General features: G+C 42.0%; 1 pseudogene; it reads left to right on the forward strand.

Moving 5' to 3' along the window:
- Positions 1–678: 678 nt before the first annotated feature.
- Positions 679–863, forward strand: LOC117941579 (annotated as a pseudogene).
- Positions 864–6,106: the final 5,243 nt, after the last annotated feature.

Here is a 6,106-nt window from a genome sequence, read left to right on the forward strand (position 1 = left end):
CTTAGGTACTGTGAATAAACTTATGCATAAGCAAATGAAACAAAGCTCATGTCAGACACTGAATAAAAGAGAAATATGTTGTTACTTGGCATCCAGGTGGGAGCGACATCTTATTGTTAAGCATTAGCCACGACTAGCAGGAAGACAACACACTCAGTGCTAGAGGCCATGTGGTCATTCCACAATGGAGGAGAACAAAGGGGGTCTTCCACAGGAAACGACCCCCAACACACAGACACATTCCTGTCTTTCACAGGAAAGACCCCCAACACACACACACACACAGACACATACCTGAAGACTGATAACAGGATGTCGCGCCCACCTAGCCAATAGAAATACTGTTGCTAAGGCGTTATGATCTGCCCAGTGACGCTTTTAACCAATAGGGCTCCCTGAAGGAGAACCCTTATAAGCTGTTGGAAAACTCTGCTAAGGGCCCTTTTCTTAGGGACCTCTGAACTAGTCATGTTCCATTAAGGACCGTGCACGTATGTACTGCCCGGAATGCATTGCTCTGTTTTATAATAAATCATTTTATAATCAAAGCTAGAGTGATTTCTTAGCTAATTGAGTCCTGACATTTGGACCCTCCAAGTGGGATTCGCAACAACATGAATCTTCCAGATATGAATTGATATCACACAGAGCAGTACAAGCTAAGCCAGTCTCCTCTAAAACACTTCTCATATGTCTTGGGAGTCGAGAAGTGTTTGGTCTCGCTGACCACGATGAGTCGTGATATTCCTTTCTGAGCATGAAGCTGACAGAGAGTAATGATTCACTTTGTATGCTCTCTGTCATTGATGATTGTTCTTTGCTTCTTTATGGAGTTTTGAGAAAGGGAATATGATCAGAGTGGTATTAATAGATGTGTGGAAAACTAATAAAATTTGCTAAGGTATTTTATTAACCACAGTTATTGCCAATCTTGAAATTTTTGTCTTGTCCATGGTGGACTATGTTACTTGAAAGAGGTCAGGGTTACCTCAGTGACCTCCACCAGGGAAATTGACGACAATCCCCCATCATCCTCGACCTCTGCCTCTATGATAGAGGACGTGTCAGCTGGATTTAGGAGGTCCTCAAAGTGCTCCCACCGACCTATTACCTCCTCAGTAGAGGTCAACAACGTCCCATCCTTACTGTACATAGCTTGGATGATTCCTCGCTTCCCTATCCTGAGGTGGCGAACGGTTTTCCAGAAGCACCTTGGTGCTTACCAAAAGTCCTTCTCCATGTCTTCTCTGAACGTCTCACTTGCTTTACCTCTGTCACGGCAGAGAGTGCAATCTTTTGTGCCCGTCGGTATCTTGCCACTGCCTCCGGAGTCCGCTGAGATAACGTATCCCTGAAAGACTCCTTATTCAGTCGGACGGCTTCCCTGATCACTGGTGTCCACCAGGGTGTTCATGGGTTAATGCCCCTTGAGGCGCCTAATCCCACAGCTCGCCGCCACAGCTTCAGCCATGGAAACTTTAAACATTGTCCACTCAGGTTCAATGCGCCCAGCCTCCACAAGGATGCACAAAAAGCTCCGCCGGAGATGCGAGTTGAAAGTCTGTTGGACAGGGGCCTCCTCCAGACGTTCCTAATTTACCCGTACCACCTGTTTGGGCTTACCAGTTCTATCCAGAGTCCGCCCCCATCCTCTGACCCAACTCACCACCAGATGGTGATCAGGTGACCGCTCCGCCCCTCTCTTCACCCGAGTGTCCATAACACACAGCCTCAGATCAGAACAATTATAAAATCGATCATTGATCTTCGGCCTAAGGTGCTCTGGTAGCACATACACTTATGAGCACCCTATGTTTGAGCATGGTGTTTGTTATGGACAATCCATGACTAGCACCGAATTCCAACAACAGACAACCACTTTGGTTCAGATCACGGAGGCCGTTCCTCCCAATCACGCCTCTCCAAGTATCTCCATTATTGCCCACGTGTGTGTTGAAGTCCCCCAGCAGAACTATGGAGATCTGGAGCCCCATACAGGACTCTATTCAAGGTCTCCAAGAAGGCAGAATATTCCAAACTCTTGTTTGGTGCATATGAACAAACAACAGTCAGAGTTTTCCAGTCCAATAATTTTGAAAAAATAATGTTCCTTAATAAATAATTGTTGAGTGGTCCCTGTCCCACATACCCCCGCCATAGTTACACAAGCACACCCAACATGTGCCATATTTTTCCAGCACATCCTCTGTTTTCCCAAGCACTCTTTACCTAATACCCAATAATACAATACACAAATCCATCAATCTTTATTTAGAAAAGAACGCTATCCCATTGTTAGTACACATGAGCCTCCTTTCCACTATCTTGTTGGGATCATTTCGATGCAGCCTTGGCTCTTCACCAGGCGAGTTCGCTGTTAATGAAGCTTCTAGTTATTAACCCATTTTCAAACCAATTTCATAGTGGTTCAGTGTTTCACCACATTTTAATTTGCCCTTCACTATCAGCACCTAGTTTCTTGACTTTGTAATGCCTTATGTCTACTGTAAAAATGTAAATTGAGTTTGAGTTGAGCCATAATTCTTTTTTATTAAAAAATTATTAATATTAATTTATTATTAAATTATTAAAAATGGATACCTTTGTTTTTCCTACTGTGACATGTCAAAATGTCAAAAAATGCATTGTTTTAAAGCCCATCTCTACACAACCATGTTCCACTTCCACAGGTGGTGTCACACGTGCTAGTTCTTCCTTAAATTCACAGTTTATTTTTGTAATTTAATGGTGTTTTCTGTATTTGAAAAAACTGTAAACTTAACAGTAAAAAGGAAGTAAAAGTACAGATTCTTTGTCCTGTGTGTGAAGTCCAGACCATACCCTGACCGGGAATTGAACCCGGCCCGCAGCCGTGAGAGCGCCGAATCCTAGCCACTAGACCATCAGGGAGTCACATCCATCAAAATTTATCTTTGTAGATGTGAGTTTCCTTTTCACTTACTGGAATGACTCATATTGTTTTAGCTGAGGAATTGCGCCTGGCTAGAGCTTCAGAAGGCAGGACATGACATTACACATCTGTCACATAGTCAGTTTGTATTCTTAAATACCAAGTCTCTTGCTGTTCCTTGACTAATTGGCCACCCCTGCTTTGCATCGCTCCAGGTAAGTGGAAAGCAATCTGTTATGCATCTTTGCATTGCAATAAAATGTCAAAATTTGGACCTGAATCCAAAACATTACTCAACATTCACATTCATTGTTTTTCAGGGTAAAAAATCAGGGGTCAGGGGTTTGGTTACTGTCAGAGGTGGGTAGAGTAGCCAAAAACTGTACTCAAGTAAAAGTACTGTTACTTCAGAATAATTTGACTCAAGTAAAAGTAAAAGTAGTCATCCAAGTAATTACTTGAGTAAGAGTAAAAAAGTACTTGATGAAAAAACTACTCAAGTAGTGAGTAACTGTTGAGTAACGTCTGATTTATTTCTTAACACAAGCATCAACCAGACAGACAGAAATACAAAATAATCATCTTTAGGCCAATTATAGTTCATCCAATCAATAAAATAAATTAAAATGTATTTATTAATTACAAATTAGGTTACTTGAGAGACTTGTCACATCAAATTTGGATGGATACTGCATGTGTAAAACATACTGTATTTAACCTAAAAGACAAACAGCCACCTCTCCACAGCAAAAACTAAAACTACCGCTACGTCTCCTCAGCTTAGATGTTGAGTTTTTGAACGCTCACATGTCCGTTTGTTTGGTCGACATTAAACGCCGCATGACGGAGCGGCTGTTTCACACTTTTCCTAAGGTAACCATGCTTTCACTATGAGGCCGAGGGGGGTCCTCCTTGTCTGCGTTGCCTTGGCGACGTTTAAATCTAACGTCTTTGCTTTGCTCCGACTGTAAAGCTAACCTCTTTATATGCCTATGGGCTAACCTGTTCCGCTGCTGAAACGAGTATGGTCACGTGACTGCACAACGACGTGTGATTGGTTAAGCACAGTCACGTGGTAGAGCCTTCAGCGGAAGTCTCTCTCTCTCTGTCAAAATAAAACATTAAAATGAGACGTACGCGGGGGAAAAAACAATGAAGCGTAGTAACGAGTAACAAGCTCATTGTAGCCTAATGTAGCGGAGAAAGAGTACAGTTTATTTTTCACTAATCTACTCAAGTAAAAGTAAAAGTACAGTGATTTAAAACTACTCCTAGAAGTACAATTTTTTCAAAAACTTACTCAAGTAAATGTAACGGAGTAAATGTAACTCGTTACTACCCACCTCTGGTTATTGTTTGAAAAAATGAAAAGAATTGTTATTGAGACAGAGGCAGATGAAGTGTTTATGACCCATTGATGATGACAAAAAGATACATCAGCTGTCGGGGATTTGATTTAAAGGAAATGGTACTCTTTAAAAGTGTTGGGGTTCTAGCCTTAAACTAATGAAGAAGACTTTGACAAATCTAAATCAACCAGAACCAAGTCCGAGAACTTACTCTTTCAAATGTTACACCTGTATCTGTCAAGTCCTGACCATTCCCTGACCGGGAATTATATCCATTATATTACAGAATTATATACACTACAACAGTGGCTGTTATATACATACAAAGCAAACAGTTTTACACGTTTCTTTTTTTCGTTTTTACAGGTTCTTACAAAATTCACAATTTCTAGCAATGGTTTAATGACGTGGTCCAAATTCAGCTTCTTAAACACCAGATGCTCTTGAAGGATGATGCAGTGAAATGTCCAAAAATCCGGGAAACGGTCATCAGCTTTACACAGCCCAACGAGGCCATTTGCAGCTCCTAACATAGCTGGTGCACCGTCTGTGGCTTCTGCTGTCAGTTCTGACAACTGCAAATTTGCCTTCTCAGCAACAGTCATGAGTGTCTCTTTCAGGTCGATGGCACGGGTCCTGTCTTTTAAAGGCACAATGTCAAGCAGCTCTTCCTTAATTGTGCAGTCTTCTGACACAGACCATACAAATATTGCCAACTGAGGTTTATCTTGGATGTCACAACTCTCATCCAAAGCAATGCTGAAATACATGCATTTCTCAAGGTCAGTATGTAACTGTGTTTCAACGGAGTTGTTAATATCCGATGTTCTCTGTTCAATTGTGTGCCGTGACAGCTGCAGGTCTGATAGACTGTTTTAAATTGTCATTTTCAGGCGCGAGGATAGCGATGACATCTTTGAGAAATGTCTTCACAAAGTCCCCTTCACTGTATGGCTTTTAAGCACGAGCAATGTTCCATGCTACCTGATATGATGCTAACGTGAGAGTCTCTGAGTGCTTTGCAAATTTTCGAAAAAGTTGAGTCTGCTTCTCTGACTGCCGTTTCAACATGTTTACCTTGTGCTTGCGGAGGTCACTGCCTTTGGGGAAATCCCGGGCGATGTTAGCATGGAGTGAGGTGAAATGGCGCTCCAGGTTTGATGCTTTAAAATGCGATAGCGAAGTCTCGCAAATCAAGCAGGAAAGGCATCCCATTTTGTTCCACAAAAAAATACAGTTCCTCTCACTCAGATAAAAATGTCCAGTGCTCCTCTTCATATTTGCGCATAGCTTTACTTTTCCCTCCTGATTCTGCCATTATTCACTCACTAGCAGCACCTACCTTGCATTATCAATACACGATACAGCTAGCTACGGCAACACCACTTAAACAAGGATTAGGATTAGCAATAGCTACGTTCTTACACCATTGTTTGCAAACAGTGGTGATCTTTGTTGGCAAGGGTGTAGAAGGCCAGTCAAGAACGCCATCCCACTCCTTCTCATTGGTGCTGATCATCCACATCTCATCACCCCCATAGAGCCAGTGAAGCTCGGTCCACCAAGTGGTCCAGACATCTGGTAGGATGTGTGGAAAAGCAAGTCAAGAACAGGTTTTGAAGGACTTGACACAGACAGTGAATGCAGCAGTAGATACAGTGAAGAAAATAAGTATTTGAACACCCTGCTATCTTGCAAGTTCTCCCACTTAGAAATCATGGAGGGTCTGAAATTCTTATCGTAGGTGCATGTCCACTGTGAGAGACACAGTCGAAAAAAACAAAAATCCAGAAATCACAATGTATGATTTTTTTAACCATTTATTTGTATGATACAGCAGCAAATA

The sequence above is a fragment of the Etheostoma cragini genome, unplaced genomic scaffold (genome assembly GCF_013103735.1).
Source record: "Etheostoma cragini isolate CJK2018 unplaced genomic scaffold, CSU_Ecrag_1.0 ScbMSFa_98, whole genome shotgun sequence".
NCBI classification, from domain to species: domain Eukaryota; kingdom Metazoa; phylum Chordata; class Actinopteri; order Perciformes; family Percidae; genus Etheostoma; species Etheostoma cragini.